Below are 18,812 nucleotides of genomic sequence, written 5' to 3' on the forward strand. Positions count from 1 at the left end.
ACTCTCTCCCCCACGTGATGGTGACAAACGATGACACATTGATCCCATCCTTAGTTGCTTACTGACTGGGAAGGAACTAAGACAAGGATACCCTTGACTCTGATAGAGATGAATGAAGAAAGGATTAGAGAGATCTTCAGGAAAGCTTCTTGGAATGATGGAGTTCGGGTGGGCCTTAAGGATTAGGAGGGTTCCACCAGCCACAGGGAAGCCAGTGTTTGGTGCAGATGAAACTGTACAGGCAAAGGCAAGGGGGTCAGTGTGTTCACGGAGATTTAAAGAAACTTCTGGGTCGATCAGTCCAGCTGAAGTGTTGGGACTGTGCAAGGATTCGAAGGGGGAATGGTAATTGGATCAACCCATTGAAGGCCTTGAATGCCAAAGTGAGCTATTTGGATTGTTTTATAGAAAGTAATAGCTACTGAAGGTTTTTGAGTTGGGCAGTGACACAGAGTGACACCTTATTTTTTTTAAGATAGAGAGAAGGGAAGGAAGGGAGAGAGGGAGAGAAACATTGATATGCAAGAGATACATTGATGGGTTGCCTCTGGCATGCCCCCAACTGGGGACCTGGCCCGCAGCCCAGGTGTGTGCCCTGACTGGGAATCGAACTGGTGACCTTTTGGTTCACAGGCCAGCACTCAATCCACTGACCCACACCAGCCAGGGCCAGAGTGGCACTTTAGGTATTCTGGAGTGGGTGACCCAGTGGTCAGGGGATAATGAAGTGATGGGGAAGAAGGGGCCTGTGGGGCTTTGGGGATATCTGTAGCTGGGGGATAGTAAAGGTGCCATAAAAGGGGTGGGAGGGACCCAGGGCGACATGGTAGAGGAGAGAGTGCCCCAGTGTATGCCCTATGTTTCTTTCTGTTCCCTACTCTAGCTAGATCAGGGTGCACTGCAGGGGCTGAGGAAGGTGCTAGATTAGGTGGGTGGGTGGGGTGCCAGGGAGGGTGATGAGTGCTACAGAATGATAGAGAGGGAGTCACCCAAGGAGGCCCCATGGTTGCCATGACATCTGGGCCAAGTGGCAGAGCTCAGCCAGTCAGCAGCGGGTTTGGCAGCAGGGCAGATGGGGAGAAATACTTGTGTCTCTCTCCTTCTAGCCCCAGCTGAGGGAGGGCCCAGGTCAGAGGTTAGCCAGTGGGGCACAAATTTCCCATGTGTGGGGGTGGATTTTGGTTCCCCAGCTCCTGTGAAGTTTCTGCCATGTGGGACAGTCCCCTCTCTCTTGAGACCTCCGAGTTTTAAGCCACTGAATGGAAGCTTCTACCCTCCCCCGCCACCCCGTTTCCCCTCCACCCTTGACCCTGAGACCCAACCCCCATTTCCCCTGAGGACCAGACAGTCCCTCCTGGCACAGGGCTGAGCAGACCCAAGCCTTGAGCATTCCTTTGGATTTGGGGCTTCTGGGGCCAGCTGGCACCTCCTGCTTTGGGCTTGGCCTTGACTTCTTCCTCCAAACTGTTATACCCACTTCCTCCACCCCATGGGAAGCTGGGGGATGGTGGTTATGATTTAATAAAGAAGATCAAACCATCGGGAATTGGCCCTGGGAGAAGCAGGAGGGAGAGAAGAGTCTGGGCCCCTGTGTGGGACAAGGCGGGGACTAGGATGCAGGGCTGGTTTAATCTCAGCAGGAACTTCCCTGCACACTGCTTCCCCTCCTCTAAGCGTGGATCCAAGGAGCCAGGAGGGGAGTCCAGAGGTAAACATAAGTGGCGTGGTACCTGTTGCTTCCCGCTTCCCTTCACCCTCGATGCTGCCTGTGAGGAGGAGCCATACACAGACCCAGGCGATGTCTGGGGCCTGGCTGGTTCCTGACTCACCCCTGGGGTTCCCCCACACCATGGTTTTCCTGTCGCAGCTGATTCACTCTGTGCTGATATGGTGAAGCCGCCAAGGGGAGGGAAGAGGCCTATCTCCTGGTTCTTGAAGTTCCTTCCAACCACAGTGTTGAGTGTCGACAGGCTGTGTGACCTTCCATTAGTTTCTCCTCCTCTCTGGACTTCCCTCCCCTGCTCTGCCAATGGCCCATCCCCTTCTTGGCTCTCAGGAGGTTCTATAACCAGATCTGTCATTTGTAAAGTAGGGTCCTGTGAGCACACGGGCACGTGCATGTGTGTGCACAGACACACACATGCCACACAGGCTCTCGATACAGAACAGAAGCACGTGCCCCTACCTGCTGCCCGTCTGCAAGCAGGGACGTGGTGCAGCATGGTGGTGGAGTTGGACCTGGGGCAGGGATCTCGGCCCTGCTCCTTTCTAGCTGTGACCCTTTCTGAGCCTCAGTTTCCTCTGAAAATTATCCTCTGAAAATTGAGGATAATAACGGTAACTACTGTATCTCACAAGGGGACGTGAGAGAAAACAAAAATGTATACGTGAAGCTTAGCAATTTTATACCTGGCGCACAGTGAGTGGTCTGTAAGTCAGAGCTGTTCTTTTCTATCTCTGGCCCATCTTTCAAAGCTTGTACCAGGCTACTTTGCAGGCCTCCAGGGACATTCCCTAGTAGGTACTTCTGTGTGGACTCTCCAAGCCTCTCCAACATGAGTGTGTGTGCACCCCGAGACACTACTCATTTCCAGCTGTGTGGAGCTCCCCAGCTCTTCCTGGGGGTGGCTGGGTCTCCCCAGTGTGACTCTAAGCTTCCTGAGGGGAAGTAGGTCTGAACGTCAATGGCAGATTTTCTCCAGCCCCCCCTCTTCTGTGCTATGTACACTGAGTACTTTCCTCTTTGCAGCTGGTTTGCGGCATACTGAGTGTCTCCGTGAACTGTCCCCAGGCTGGGACTGCCCTGTCTGTCTGTATCCTGACTTCTGGCTCCAGGCCAGGCACACAGCAGGCACTCAGGAAATAACAGTTGAATGAATAAGTGATTCTCGTTGGGGCATCTCAGCAGGACCCAGCTCTGTGCCAGATCCTTGGTGACTCTTTGGCAAAGCAAAGCCTGGAAGCAGGGTCCGGGTGTCCCTGCCTTGCCCTTCAGGCCTTCTGGATCCTGGATCCTGGGTCTAGGGATGTGGGAATGGTCCCCTGGCCTGGGATTGCTTCATCTGGAGCTTCAGCTTCCCTTGTTCCCTTCATGAGAGGGGAACAACTGAACTTCCTCCAGCTGAGGGGCCACACTGGTCCTCAGTGAACTCTGACTTGGCCAGAAAAGGCACCTTCAAGTCAGCAGTTATTTGAGGAAGGTGCTACTGCCATGTGTGGGCACAGGCTCAGAGCTGGGGGAATGGGAGGCCCATTCTTCCACGAAGTCCACCTGGTGTTATCCCTCCAGACCACCAAGTGGGAAGCATTTCCACTCTCACCCATCTTCTTTCACTGAAGTGGGAGCTTCTGCCCCCGTTCTTTGGGTTCCACTCCTGATTTTTCCTGATATGTTGAAGGGTGATCTGGGATGGAAGTTGTTGAGAATTCTAGACCTAGGCTCACAGAGCCAATGCAGGGAAGTAGACAAAGTGCCAGAGGCTGGGCTTTGGGAAGCCTGGCTTCAGACCCTGGCTTGGCTCTGAAGTTGCAGAGTGACCTTTTTCAGGGAGGCGGCCCTCTAGGCCGTTTTTCTTGCTCTTCAGGCAGTAAGTGCTCCAGAAGCCTGCCTGGGGACCTGCCGAGCTCAGCCCAGAGGAGTGGGGAAGGAACAACAGGCAGTGTCACAGACTCTGGAACCAAACTGCCTGTAAAAAATTCCCGCCTCTGCCGTTTACCTGCTGGGTGTGACCTTCCGCAAGTGTTTTAAGCTCTCTGTGCATCCATTTCAGCATCTAAAATGGAGATGATAATAGCACTTGCCGTACAGAGTTGTGTGAGAATGATGTGAATTACTGTGTATGAAGCATTTGTGCAGTGTGCCGGGCACAGGGTATACATGTGCGAGCTGGTTTTGTGCGAGCTGGTTTTGATACTGTTGCAATTACTAATAGGAAGCAAGATGTAAGTCTTTGGGAGCAGAAGAACTTGGTGACTAGCTTGAGCCTGGGGATCCAGAGGCCTGGGTTTTGAACCCAGCTCATCCTTTACTTGCCGGGCAACCTCTGACAAGTTACAACCCTTCTGGGGCTGTAAAACTGTGACTGTGATCCTGCATTTGCTGCACTTGGTGTTTGTGACCGAGGCACATGTGCTGTCATAGTGGGCATCTGTAGGGCCGTGGTCATCGAAAGGACTTCTGGGTGCTGGGCCCTTTCTCTGGTAGGGAGACAGCCACCGCAGGTGGGCGGGCCCTGGCTGCCGCAGAGACACTGCAGACACGGAGTGGCAGAGCTGTCCCCACCCCAGACTGTCCTCAACAAAGCAAGAAAGTAGGTGAGTCCACCTAAATCTACATAAAACAGTGAGATTATGTAGATCAGATTGCGATCCTTTGTTTTTTTTTACTTTCCCCTATTTTCTGATTCTTATCTAGTAACCCGAATTACTCTCATGCTTAAGAAAGAACACTCATACAATAAAGCTATCAAAAAACTTACTGTACATATTTAAACAAAAATGTATTATATGAACTTGGGATCATACTGAGCTTTTTGTTGTTGTTAATAAAGCATATTTTTTTTCAAAAGGGGGTGGGGAGTTGGTTTGAAATGAATATCCATTTGTCAAGGCTCAAGACAGAGGGAATGTCCATGGAAGGAGTGGCTTTGGCCACCAGCCTCAGATCCTGGGAGACAAGAGCCTGATAGAGATGGGAGTGTCACCCGCTTCCCTGGTGGTAGACACACCCTGAGTGCTGCCTGGCATTTAGAAAACTTTTCAACGATCTTTTTAACAGTCGTTGATATCAACGGGCTTAATTTCCCTCATGTCAAAGTTAGGGCAAATAATAATAATTTAGTGGGGTGCTGTGAGGGTTAAAGGAGCTTAAAACATGTTGAGGTTTTAGAGAGAACCTTCCTTTTTCCTTCTGAATTTGGAAGCAAGTGAAAAGAAAACAGTTGACAAAGATGGAGTGCCAAACATTAGCGTCATCACTGAGAAGGCCAGCCGGAAAACGTGGCTTTAGATCCAGGGTCCTGAGGGCTTGCTAACCGTCTTCCCTGGCACTGGCAGAGTTACCCGTCTGGTCACAGGCAACGCTGGACAGGTGCCAGCCTCTCTGTAGGAGCAGGTGGTAGCAGCAGAGAGGAGCCCAGGTGGAATACTCCTGCCGGCAGCTTAGCTCAGCCAGAGTTGGGCCTCCGAGGAGCATGCCCAGTGCAGGTCTCCCAGACGAGCCAATCAGATAAGCCACTGTTGATCCCGGTGTGAAGGGGGCGGAGCAAGGCCACAGGTGTTTCCCCAGTAGAGGTCCCTCATCAAGGAAACAAGTGGGGAGGGGAATATGTGTTCCCCCTCATAAACGTAGGGCACTTTGAAAAATGGGTTTGCAATAGGCACTCAATGAGTGTTAATTTGTCCTTGCTGATAATCGTAACAATGAGTCATTCTACTAAGGTTGGAAAGTCACTCTCCCACTCACTGTCTTAGGAAATGGAATATTAGAACGTTGTGCAATGGGATCTGATGAGACGTTCTCCTATATAGCGGAAATAGACACTCATTGAGTGAGAAGTCTTGCTTTGTATGAGGTTCTGTGGCAAGTGAGTGGTAAGGCCTTGGGTTACTGTTGATCGTGTAGGCGCTGGCCTCCCTGACCTGTGGCCTGACTGACTTTGCAGCACAGATGTAACTGGGGCAGGAAGGATGTGTCATCTACTTTTTTTCCTCAAAGCTTCCCAGTTCCCTTTCTCTTTGTCCTGGCGGATCCAGCAGAGGTATTTCGTTTTGTTCTGGTCACGAGACTGTATAGAAAGAAAGAGTCACGCTTCCCAAACTTTGTTCACACCAGAAATCTGCCCCCACCCCCTGCCCCAGGTATGAGGGGGTCATGGCGCAAGTGGCACATAGGGGACAACCAGGATTGTACTTATAGCTCGGGCTTCTTCCAGCTTCTTGGGACTTGATGCTGGCCAGACCTAGGTATGGGCCAGCTCTTCCTCCCAACTCTTTGCTTGCCCTTGGGCAAGTTTTGCAACCTCTCAAAGCCTTGGTTTCCTTACCAATGAAATGGAGAGTGATAGTGGTAGCTTTCTCTTGGGTTTGCAGGAGGATTAAATGGGATCGTTCGTGTAGGTAAAATGCTTAGTGGTGGGCCCAGCTCCGAATGCGTCCTCCATACAAGTCAGAGGCCGAAAAGGCTGATGAGATGTGGTTGCTCCTGCCACTCCTTTGGGGAAATGACAAAGAGTGAGGTCCCTGATCTGGTGTGAAGATTTCCTTGGTTGTCGGGCGCTTTGGAGGTCAGGAGGGCCTTGGGCTTCTGTGGGCTTGGTCCTTGGGCAGGTTGTGCGAGCCCAGTGTCTACCTGAGTGTTCTCAGCTCAGAACTGAGGGCCAAGTTGGGTGCTTGTGACCAGATTCCCAGGCTCGTGGTTTTGTGAGCAGCTCTGTAGTGCATTGAGTCAAGCCACCTACCCAGTCTGATCCCATGGAAAATATCCAGCATTTGCTTACATACCTCAAGTCTTGGAAGGCTCACTATCTTTCTTCTCTGGACAGATCTGACTCTTAAAAAACATGGTATAGAATTTGAGCAAACCCAGCCTCGCTCCATGTCCACTCATCCTGATTGTGTTTGCTGGGACCATGTGGAATGTGGGTGCTCTCTGGGGGGACCAAGTCTCTCTTTTGGCCAGGATCACCTCAGGCTGGTGGCTTTAATATAGGAAACAGATGTTTCTGTCAACTTTTTTTAAAGAACTGCATCTCCACCTGAGCCAAAAGAGCACTTAAAGAATAACTCTCTAATTATTGAAGAAGTAATTTTTGTGGAAAGAATTTCTGGGTAAAGAACAGATGAAAGAAGGAAGTAACCGTTCAGAGATAAGTAGGGTGAACACACACACACGATTGACATCAGAACCATTTCCTGTGCTGCTGCGTTTCAGTTAATGTTGTAAGGGAGGATTTTTCCACGTTATTCGGGATTCTTACAGCATGTTTCTCTGTCCGTGGCATTGTGCCACATGGATCTACTGTGACCCAGTTAAGTGTCCCCCTGCTGTTGCACAGTTAGGCCGGGTTGAATTTTTTATTAGTATCCACATTGCTACAGTGATCACCTTGTCCAGACATACACTTTGTGCTCAGTTCTCCATGGAGTGAATTCCTAGAACCGGCTTTCAAGTCAGGTGGTTTTTAAACTCAAAGTCTGAGGGCCAGGTTCTCAGACGAGCCCTTTCCCTGACACCCACCAGAATGTACCCCCACATTTAGTTCCAGCCCCCCTAGGGAGAGGAACACACAGTGCCCCTCAGTGCTAGTTAGCAGACCCACAGAAGTAAGGGGGCAGGCTCTCGGGGTGTGTGTGTGAGAGAGAGAGAGAGAAAGAGACAGAAAGAGGAAGACAGATACAGGAGCACTTTCTTTTTTTCAACTGTAGTCTGACTTTTGACCCTCCCCTCCAGGAGCCAGTGGTGTCATTAACTAATTATGGGATCTCTTTACTGTTTAATGACCTCTCTCTATGGTGACTCCTTCTTCTCCAGCTGCCTTCTGGGAGGCAGGGGATGGGGAGATGAGTCCGTGGGAGGAAGTTTCTGTGGAGTAGGAGGCAGGTTATGCGGTAGTGCAGTGCTTCTCAAACTTTGACATATGTCAGTCTCCTGGAGGGTTTGTTGAAGCTACAAGCCCCAGAGTTTCTGATTGTGCTGGTCTGGGCAGGCGCAGCTCAAGAACGTGCATCGATAACGTGTTCTCAGGAGATGCTGCTGCGGCTGGTCTGGGGACCACACTCTGAGAGCCAGTAGAGTTGTGGGATGGGGCGGGGTGGAGGCTGTGTGGTGAATTTCAGCTCCTATGCTGCTGACAGTTGGGCCCTTGCCCTGCTTGGTAAAGCCTCATGTGTGTGCTATGGGTATATTTATGTGCAGAGGCTAAGATGACTATCGCCATCCTGATTGTACGAAAGGAAAATCGAGGCTCTGGCAGGTGACCTGATATGTCCAAGGGAGTGCCCCATAAGCCAGCAGGAACACTGATACTGGAACCCTGGCCTTGTCTCCTTTCCCTGCCCTCCCCTCACTCACTCTGGGCTTCCCCCATGCACATCCAGTGGAGGAGCAGAGGTACCTTACTTGAATACTGTGCTGCCCCAGGGGACCCCAAGTGAGGGGAGAAGGCAGGAACCCCCACACTGTCTCTGAGCCAGAGTCTTGCTCTTTTTACCTCCCCTGCCCCGACTAGTCATTCAGTAACATGATCTTCTTCCAAGATCTAGCGTCCTCCAGCTGGTTTCTGTTCTCAGTTATTGTTCTGGGCAGGTTTTCCGGGAAAAAGGAAACTTTCTCCTGTTGAGCCTGGGAGCTGCCTGGCCGGCCCAGCCGGGGGTGAGGAGAGGACCCTCATCTGGGGAGGGTGCTGGACCCTGTCCTGGGCACTTTACAGCCATGATGTCGGGTCCACCTCCCACCAGATCCCCAAGTAGAGGTTACTTTGAGCCCCCATTTACTGATGAGGAAACTGGAGGTCCTGGAGCTCAAAGGACTTGCCCAAGGTCACAGCTAAAAGGGGCAGGGCTGGGCTTTCCATCCCAGAGTCCAAGGCTGGGTCCTCTGGTCTGAAGCAGTAGTGAGTCTGGGCCTGAAGGAGCTGGGATGTGGCTGAGGGGGCCTGTGCTCCACCCACTGGCCATGCACAGAGGGTCAGCCCCACAGGCAGGGCTTCTCTGGGGTTTTGGAGTCCTGCGGTGGGAGGGCCTCAGCCTAGCCCTCAGGAGACCCAGTTAAAATCAAGCTCTGCTGCCACCTGGCTGTGTGACCTTGGGCAAGTCACTCTGGTGCTTGAGGCATCCAAGTCCTTATTTCCCCTAATGATACCTTGTGCTTTACAGCTTTTAGCAGTGAGCACTTTCTTACACACTTAGTCCTGCAAGCCTCCCAACACCTCGTGAAATGGGCGGGGTGGCAGGGGGAATGATCATTAAGCCCATTTTACAGTTGATGACAGAGGCTGTGAGTGAGATGCCCAGGATCCTACAGCTAAGGAGGTACTGGAGCCGGGACTTAAATGCATGTTGTCTTTGCTCCCCATCCTGAGCTTGGTCCCTCACCCCCCACCCTGCCTCCTAAGTAAGGAGGAAGAATTCTGGGTTCCTCTCCATCCTCAGCCTGAGATTAGGGATCCCAAGGCTTTTAGTCAGGTTGAGGGAGTAGGTCTTGGATGCAAGGGGCCCAGATCTCCAGGAAAGGGTGGCCTGAGATCCTCACTCTAGGCCAGGAACCTGGGGAGGCAAGATAGGGTGGTCCAGGCTGTCCCGGTTACTAGCTCCTGCCCAGGCCTGGGCATTTGGGACCCCTGGAGGTGGGAGGAAGAGGAATCCAGCCCTGCTCCCCTCACCTCCACCTCAGCCCCTGGCTTCTCCTGGGAACTGCACCTGCCCTCCAGATGCACAGTACAGAATTTTCCAGGCTCTCAGACCTCGGTGCCCCAACCCTGTGGCTCTGCCTGAACGCCCTCACCTCCTCCCCGTCTCCTGGCCTGCCTGCATCTTCCTCATTCTTCCAGACCCAGCTCCAGCCACTTCTTTCCTCGGGACAGCCTTGGTGCTCTGGCCAGCCAACTCAGCTGTCCCGAGTCTGTGCAGTAGGTGAACAGGCTAACTGGGTTAGTTCACTCCGCAGTGAGGCCATGTGGGCTGGGGCTGCTGCTATGGGTTCAGGACCCCTGAGGGGTCACTCAGGCTGGCAGAGCTCAGGGTCCTGGGTCTGCCTGGGCTGGGGGCAGCTGACGACTTCAGGGTCGGCCTCAGACCTGTGACCCCCAGACTTTGTGACCCTGAGCAAACCACTTATCTTCTTTGCTCCTGACTTCCTTGTCCTGAAAATAAAAAAGCTATATTTCGCACTGACCTCTTGGGAGGCTTGCATGAGGTAAAGCATGCAAAACACCTACCACGGACATCTGGTGGATTCCAGACACTCAGGAAATGCCGGTCCCTCCCCTTCCCCGCAATCAGCTCGGGCTTCATTTCACCTCCGCCCACCCAGCCCCCTTGAGTGGGTGTCTGGTTGGGTCTGAGTCTAAGCCTCAACTCTATCTGCTCCAGCTAGGGGTGTTCTAGGCTGATAATGGGGGAAAGATTGGGCAGAAGGACAGAATCAGCTCCAAGCAGGCTTAGGTCAGTTCCAAGCTGTGTGTGACCTTGGGCACAGTGCCTACCTGAGCCTCAGTTTCCAGACCTGTGGTAGAGGATTGTATGTGCCCTGCATTCTCGAGGTCACACAGGGCTTGCCAGTAGAGCTGGACGAGTACGGGTGAGAATCCAGGTGACCTGAAGCTCTGAGCGCCCCGTCCCAGGAGTCTCGAGTCTGGTCACTAGCGGTTCATTTACACATTTTTTTTCCTGTTGCAAAGCAATGAGTCTCCTTTCCTCCTGGGTACCCGGACGCTCACCAAGCTGTCGTGCTCTTGGCCCTCGGCCTGGGGTGCTAGGCCTCCCCTAAGGGGGAGCCACCCCTCTCTGAGCTTCCTCCTCTCAGAGAGGGTCCTGCCTGGCTCTTTGGAACCAAGGTCTGTCACTGCAAGGACCCTGCCCTGAGAGCCCTTGAATCTTGGTGTCTGGCCCCAGGAACCTGGTGTCAGACCACTTCCTGTAGCACCAAACACATTTCCTTTCCCTCTCTGTTTTCTCTCTGTCTCTACAGCCCCTCCTGCCACCTCTGTGGCCCGGAACCTCTCGCAGTGATAATAATCACCCCGCTTCCCTGCGTTGTGCTCACAAGTGATCACTTGTGCTCCTCCCTCTGTTCCTCAGTCCTCACACCCAGAGTGCCCTGGGAGCAGACTGTTGCTCTCCCAGAGAGGGAGGGGCCTGGTGCTGAAACCCCTTGCCCAAGATCACTGCTGAAGCGGGCAGAGCTGGGTTTTCCATCCCAAGCTCCAAGGCTGAGTGCCCTGGTCCAGAGTGGTGGTGGGGGTCTTGGACCAGTGGAGTTGGGATGTCGGGGAGGCATGCCAGGCCCACAGCTGGGACTCCTGACCTCTCCACCGGCCCCCAGCTCTCAGTGAGCGCTCACATTCTTGGCTAACTGTTGTCTTCCAGGGTCATGCCCCTCCAGTCTGAGTGGGAAGTGGGTTGAGAGAGGGGGGAGCCAGGCAGAGACCTAGGTCTCTAGCAAGGGGCGTGGGTCTGAGATGTTCACCCTGCTTTAGGGGCTGCGTAGGGACTGTCTACATTGCACAGGTAGGAAAGCTGTGGTTCAGGGAAGGGGCTGATGACAGGGTAGAGCCTGCTGGGCATGGTCAGTTTCTTCTTTCCTCCCCAGGGCCCTGAGGCTCCAGTTGGGGGGTGGTGGGGTTCATGTGGCTGCTTGGGACCTCGTGCCCGTGCTGGCCAGCCCTGCTGGCTGATGTCAAGCCCCTCTCCCTGCTCTGGCTCCTGCGGGGCCTGCGAGTGCTAAAGACCCAGGCTCCTCAGGAATCTCAGTGAGGGGGCTGTGGGGAGTTTCAGCCGAGGCACCGCCCAGTGCTCACAGAATCTGGGGGAGGCCAAGGCTGGGAAGAATGGGCTGGGGAGTGGCTGGGCCATTGCAGATGGCTGGTGGGGGGAGGGTGGTGTGGGTAACAGCCAGAGGGTCCTGGTGCCTCCAGGAGACCACTTCTCTTGGCTACAGAAGAGGGTGAGGGTGGGCATTTGGGGTGGTCGATCTGGGCCGACTCCCAGGGTAGGCTTTGGCCTGGGCCAGCAGGCTGCATGGCTGAGCAGGTTGTGCCTCGGGCTTCCCTGGGGACGTTCCACGGAGATCAGAGAGGGCCTGCAGTCGGCAGGCTGGGGCCCTGGGTGTGCAGCAGGCTCCCTTCTCCTGGGGTCCATCTCTCTGTCCCTCTCTCCAGTCATTCCCCGTCTCTCTTTCCCTATCTCTTTGTCTCTGCCTCTGTTACTCGCTCTTCCCCATCCTTCCTTCTCTCTCTTTTTGCCCCTATTGGTTCCCCTTTGAAGCTAGGGCATCTCTGCAGGGTCTGGTAGGCACTGAGGCCCGAGGCCACCCGGCTGAGTCCAGGCTGAGGCAGGTGGATGGAACTGCTCAGGCCCGGCTCCTCAGCAATCCCAGAGGGCCTGAGAGGCCCAGGGCACCCTCTCCCTGAGCAGGGAGTCCCGACAGGCTGTGCTGGGCTGTCACCCCTTTCCTGCCCAGCTACCAGGTGTCTGGTGAAATGCCGTCGCCCAGCCTGGGCCTTGGGGTTCAGGATCTACACACCATGTGGACAGCGTAGCCCTTCACCCCATCGTCAGAGGGCTGGGGCTTGCAGGTGACTGGACATGGGGTCCTCTGGGCCACTCCTCCCTGGAGCTGTGTGCCCACCATGTGGAGGGCTGGCTGGGCTGAAGCTGAGGTCCGTGTGCTGGGTGAGGTTGCCCTGGACGCTCCTTCTCTCAGGGTATGAGAAGGAGACTTAACAGATGGTCTTAGAAACAGGGAGAGACAGGGCAGAGGGTCAGGCTCAGAGGAAGCCACTGGCAGAGGCAGAGACAGGTGAGAGGGAAGAGCTGAAGGACAGGAGGGCGAGCCCCCAGAGAGCCCTGCCCTGCCCTCTCCTTACATGGGTCTCAACCAGGAGGACTACCCTCCACCCAACTTCGAGCTCTCGGAGTTAGAGTTGCCTCGATTTTCCTGTGTTTTTACCCAAGGACCCATGGGAGAAAGAGTTCCCATACCTGTACATGCAGCCCATGCCGTGTCTTTACTGTGTCTCGCTCACACTCTCCCTTTCCCTCCTTCCCTCTGCCTCCATCAAGTGCCCCTGAAACCAAAGCGGCTCTCAGGCCAGGTAGCTGCTGAGAACTACAGTCCAGGGAAGTAGGAAGGATTAGCCCATTCTACAGATGAAGGTACTGAGGCTCCGAAAAGGTACATGACAATGATAGATAGAGCCACGGTTTGAACCCACATCCATCTGATGCCCACCCTAACTACTCATGCTGAGGTGATTAGGGCTGTCAGATAGCGCTCTGTGAGGGTCTGTGCAAGAGAATATTCTGGGAAGGCTGCTTGGAGGAGGTGGCATCTGAGCAACCCTCTCTCCCCTTGAGCCGAGGGCCTGGGGAGGGTTTGTTGTGACTGAGTTGCCTGCCTGCTGCCATATGTGGTCCCTAATTGGCATCCCTTCCTTCCTAACCACCCCACTGAGGGTTCACCCCAGTGCCCAGCGTCAGTCTCTTAGGAACCCAGCTGTGGCCCAGATGTTACCACTTTGTTAGCCACCTGCCCCAGCTGGCCGGTCTCTAGGTGTGCAAGCTGGCCCCTGGGGCCTATGCAGCCAGAGGCTGTCTTCAGTTGGTTGGCGAGCCTAGCCCATGAAACTAAGTTAACTCGGGCTGGGCCTTGGCTAGGTTATCTTAGCTACCTACCATTTAGAACTGCTTCTGCAGGCAGCATAGCATGGCAGTAACACACAGGGCCTCTGGGCTAGACTGTTGGGGCTCGACCTGCTGGGGCAGCACCATTGGCTGTGACCTTGGGCCTTGAGCCTTGCGTCTCAGTGTCTTCCACTGTAAAAAGGGGGAAAAGCAGTGCTGACCTCAGAGGGGCAGTACGAGGATAAACTGAGCCAGGTGAAGCACTCAGCACAATCCCTGGCAAGTAGTAACTGCAAAAATATTGTTATGAAATAGTTTCATTGTTAAATACTGGACACTGTGTTCTCAAGAGGCTATCTTATCCCTCAAAGGAAGAGCCGGAGGCTGGGTGGGACCGCCGTGCTGCTTGATGATCGCGTTGGTGTGCAATGCTCCTTCTCATGTCTGTGCTCCTCCAGACAGGGGGCGCTTCCTGGGGGCAGAGATGGGTCTCATTCACCCACCTCCGTGTCCAGCTCGGGGCCCACTGGGAGTGGGGATTCAACGAACTGCTGTGGCAGTGGCTCGAGATAGAAATGCCGAGCAGAGGACGGTCACTCCTCCCAGAGGAGCCCCCTGGGAGGGTGGCCGCCCCGGGCCTTCTGTGGTGGGAAACAGTATTGCAAAGTCGGGGGGACCTTAGGTTTCAGAATCAGAGGGTTTGGAGCACAAATCTCTGCTGTTCTCCATGTGACCAGGACAAGTGCCACCGTCTCCTTAGGCCCCGGAGGTCCAGCTTCTGAAGTGGGGATAATGAAGCTGTGCCCTCCACCTGGAAGGGTGGTGTGGTTAAGTGAGAAAAAGATGAGCAAGATGCGCCCCCATGGGGGGCTTTCCCATGTGGTCATTCTATTCTCCAGTTCTCTCTCTGCTCAACTGGCATTTCAAGTTCTTGGCTGATGGTGACCTTTCTGGGGCAGTTCATAGGAACCTGAGGCTCTCAAGGGACAGGTTTCTGGCATGTGAGTAGGGGACTCTCTCTCATGTGAGCTCCTCCCAGAGTCTTCTGTCTTTGTCACACTCACATTCTGGGGCTTGGCAAGCTGATTCTGCCATCTCCCTGGACGAGCCGTGATATTCCCATTTTACAGATGATGCTCAGAGTGGGTAGGCAACATGTCAAAGGTCACACAGCTCAACAAAATGGTATTGGAATTAGGTCTCTCTCAATTTCAAGTCCATACTGTGACCTGGTTCGTTGTTCCGCTTCCCTCCTTGGTGCTGTGGAGGGGTCCTTGGAAGGAGAATGGCTTTGGGAGGCCACCTGGGGATCTGGGTTCTCTTATTAGGGCCCCTGGAATCTGGGACTCCTAAATAGCCTCTTCTCTTCCTAAATCTCCCTCTGAATTAGGGCCTCCCAGCAGATATACCGAAATGAGTTACAAATGTGTTAAGATATCTCCTTAGCCCTTGGGACAGAGCCTGGGCCACTCAGCTGAGACTAGGCACAATGCTGTTTGTCTACCTGTGTGCTGAACAAATACAGATCCTTCTCTGCACGCTTCATGGTGTGACTCAGGTTGGGAAGCACTGACGGCTCAACCCCAGCCATGCACACTGAACACACACTGTCCCCAGATGGGTGGGGATTCATGGTCCTCTCTGGGCCACCGTCTCTTCATCCAAGAAATGGGCACTGCAGTGGGTGACGTCAAAGGCCTTCCTGGCACTGTGAACCTGCGTGCGTGAGCCTCAGAACACGGGGGGAGTGGGGTCTGCATGGGGCCCAGACAGGCCAAATACAGTCAAAAAAGGGAGCTATAGAGAAGGAGAGGCCAGAGGCTATGGCTCTGCCTCAGCTTGAGTCTTTGGCTACACAGAGGCCAGGTGGGGAGGCTGGGGGAGCTGGAAGGCTGCAGGTGTCTGCTGTTCGCCATGCCGCATCCTCCAGCAGAGGGCCCCCTTCTTGATACTGAAGGCTCTCCGGGCTCATTGCTTAGGTTTCAGAGCAAAGCCTGCTGGGAAGGCCACATCTGTCAGACCCATCAGCCACAGTGAAGGGACACCCTGGCCAGGTTTGGCGGGGCTGACCTTTTCCTTTCTGATAGGAAGCCAAGAGTCATGCCTCAGAGCTGGGGCAGGACAGAGGGCCAGGCTGGCAAATGGAGGTAGGAAGGTGGGGTAGGCAGCCCCACAATCTACCTCATGCCCTCAGGCAGCAAGCCGGTGAGGAAGAAGGAATTCTGGTCTCAGATCAGACCTCAGTTTTAGTCAAGGCTTAGCCAGTTACTTGTGTGACCTTAGTAAAGCCACTGAGTCTCAGTTTTTTCCTTTGTTAAGTGGGGATACTATCTCAAAGGTGGGGTTTTAGAGAGATTAAGTGAGGGGCAGTGGGCACGGCATGATATAAACTATAAAGTACTGTCCCTCCTCCACCACAGTCTGGCCAGGGGTGACCACTGCCTGCGTCCCCCTGGCCTCCTTCCCCCAAATGCCAGGGGTGAGTTCCAGCTCCAGAGGGTTACCCTCTGGAGAAAGGGGGCCTGTTACCCAGGCTGGTGGACTCAGTCCCGAGGCAGGAGCTGTTCCTCATTGGGCCTTGGGTTCTGCATCCATGAGACCAAAGGGGGCCTTGGGGCTCTGAACCCCCATGACTCCTGGGAGGGTCTGATCTGGACGAGTTTTCTCCAAGCCACGATGGCGTGCGTGGTGGCATTTGCTACCTTGAATTGAGCAGCTGACAGTGCCCCCAAATATGCGCCCTACCTAGGTCTTCCAGTAACCCTGGGAGACTACGGCCTGCTGATGTTTCTGAGTTCCAAAGGAGGTGTCGGCTCGGAGAGGCTCAGCAACACCTCCCTTGCTCGAGGCCGAGGCACAGCTGCTGGGAAGCAGGGCTGGGATTCAAACCCAGGTCCTGATGGAACCTTGAGATCCCAGTCATGCCTCTGCTGTTGTGTTTTTCCTGTTGCCCAGAGTAACAGCTTTTCACTCTTGTTTTTCTTTTTTGTTTTAACAACAATAGAAAGGTAAGACTAGAAACTGAAAACTAAGACAGAGAAGAGTTCAAAAAGCCAGCCCCTGGACTCAGCTGTGTTTGCAGGAAATAATCACCTGTCACACGTGAAAACAAACATAGCCACCTGTGACCAGCCTCTTCTGGACGGGACAAAGTCCAGAGGACAGGAGAGCTGGGTCACCAAGCACCAGCTTGCAGGTGGAGTGCCTGAGGACTGGTGTCTCCCAGAGCACAGTGGGCACGCCAGGCTCTCACTCTGCTCTGTACCCAAGCAAGCAGGCTGAGCTGCCATGGGGTCAGCTGTCCCGCTCACCAGACTGGCTGGACCTCCAGGCCAAGGGCAGCCCCTGGGCACAGCCCAGAGGCTTGGAGACAGGGGCCCCTCCCTTGTGGGTGGGACAGAGACTCTCCTTCCTCAGGCGGCTTGGCCCCGCCCTATGTAACCTAACCCTGGCCCTTGCCCCAGAGCAGCGGTGGCCACCCTCTGGCAGGGATCCTCCAGCCTGGGCACACATCTGCAGGCTGGATCAAGCTCTGGAGGCTTTTTCCTGTCTCAGAGGGCTCTGGGCAGGAAACTAACAACTTCGGCATAGTAATCATCATCATCGGAACTAGTACATTTATTTGACATTTACCTGGTGCCAGGTACTTTACAGATACTAACTCATGTAAGTCTCACCGTCACCCATCATTAAGTTCGTTTTATAGGTGGGAAAGCAGAGGCGCAGTGGCAAAGTGATTGCCCAAGGCCACACAGCTGGTAAGATGTGGCAGATTGGGCATTTCGGGCACGGAGAGTAGGAGGAGTGGGCTAGGGTGCCAGCTGAGACTAAGCCCTACTGGGTGCTAGCCTGATTGCAGGTCACCCTCCCACCTGTGTATGGTGAACAGTATCCCCATTCACTGATAAGGAGGTAGCTCTCTAGCATCGCCTGAGGTTTTGAGGCTGATGTGTGGCAGATCCAGGGGAGGAAAGCAAGGGTCACTAAGCGACTCTGAGTTCGGTTCTAATACCTCCCTAGGCTGCAGCCCCGGTGACCTGGGACAGGGCAGCAAGTAGGGAGATCTCTGGACTCCAAATCTCTGAGTCCCCCACTGTGTGCTTGGCCCTGATTTCACTGTGTGGCCTGCAGGCTCCTGCTCTCTTGGCCCCTCCAAAAAACGCAGGGATCTCAAAGGGCTTCCCCTTCAGAGCAGACACTGCTCTGGGGATGTGCCTCCAGGAAGTCAAGGGTGGAACGGAGGTGTCAGGAGCTTCGTGGGAGCTCTTCATGGCCAGGCCCTGCTGTACCAGGCACCCCAGGCCTGCCTGCACCCCACTCCCAGCAGAGGGACAGGGCCCCATTAGAGTCCCCAGGAGAGCTTTAAAAAATCCTGTTGTTAGCCCTGCCTGGTGTAGCTCAATGGATTGAGCGCGGGCCTGTGAACAAAACAATCGCAGTTCGATTCCCAGTCAGGGCACATGCCTGGGTTGCAGGACAGTTCCCAGCAGGGGACGCATGAGAGGCATCCATACATTGATATTTCTCTCCCTCTCTCCTTCCCTCCCCCTCTAAAAGATAAATAAATAAAATCTTAAAAAAAAAATCCTGTTGGCCCTGGCTGGTGTGGCTTGGTACACGAGTGCCAGCCTGCAAACTGGAAGGTCACCAGTTCAATTCCCAGTCAGGGCATATGCATATGGGTTGCAGGCCAGGTCCCCAATTGGGGTCATGAGAGAGTCAACTGATCAATGTTTCTCTTGCACAGCAATGTTTCTTTCCCTCTTTTTTCCCCTTGCTTCTCATTTCTCTAAAAATAAGTAATAAGCTCTTTTTTAAAAAGTCCTAAAACTCAGACTGTACCCTGGGCCAATTAAATCAGCATCTCTGGGAGGAGGGCCCAGGCACCAGCAAGTTTTAGAGTTCCCAGGGAAATCCCTGAGTGCCGCCAGGATCAGGGACCACTACTCCAAACAAATGGGAGACGGGGAAATAAGAACCTCCTGGCTATCTGGCGACAGCCCGTGCCTGACCAGGCGACAGCCCGTGCCTGTCGCTGTGTGCATCATTCTTAGGAGACAGTTTGAAGCTTGATTGGCTTTTCTGACCCAGAGGAGATTAAAATCCAGTCTTGGCAGAAGCAACCCCTTCCCCAGTGGCACAATAAAAGTTGGTTTGTCCTCTCTAAGAAACCTTTCCCCACCTCTCCAGACTGCCCCTTTTCCTTTCCTGCTTCCTGCAAGCGTGTGTGAGTACCTGCTACGGACTAGGCACTGCTCTAGGCTCCGGGATGGGGGGTGGGGAACGAGACAGACGGCGCCCCTCCCCCTAAGCCGGCTGCAGCAGGGCCTGTAGACACAGCGGGGAACCAGCTAGATAAACGCAGTGAGCAGGGCATGCGAGTAGCTGTCAAAGCTGCTACTCCTTCGAGTCATGGGGGGGTCCCCCCAAGATTCTGATGACTTCCGGTCAGGAATTGCAGCAGGGGTGCT

The 18,812-nt window shown here is 54.1% G+C and overlaps 1 protein-coding gene across 4 annotated transcripts in view; it reads left to right on the top strand.

The window, feature by feature from the left end:
* The window catches only part of CD82 (CD82 molecule), a 51,974-nt gene that overhangs the window by 2,098 nt on the left and 31,064 nt on the right, over positions 1–18,812 (top strand). The window contains exon 1 of one of the 4 annotated variants that reach the window (XM_037069047.1): positions 5,735–5,759. The exons of the other annotated variants lie outside the window; for them this stretch is intronic. The gene's annotated coding sequence lies outside the window, so the exon portion shown is untranslated. Of the gene's footprint in view, positions 1–5,734; positions 5,760–18,812 lie in introns of those variants that run through there. 4 annotated transcript variants of the gene reach the window in all.

The sequence above is a fragment of the Sturnira hondurensis genome, unplaced genomic scaffold, assembly GCF_014824575.4.
Source record: "Sturnira hondurensis isolate 20B ecotype Veracruz unplaced genomic scaffold, ASM1482457v3 Scaffold0018399, whole genome shotgun sequence".
NCBI classification, from domain to species: domain Eukaryota; kingdom Metazoa; phylum Chordata; class Mammalia; order Chiroptera; family Phyllostomidae; genus Sturnira; species Sturnira hondurensis.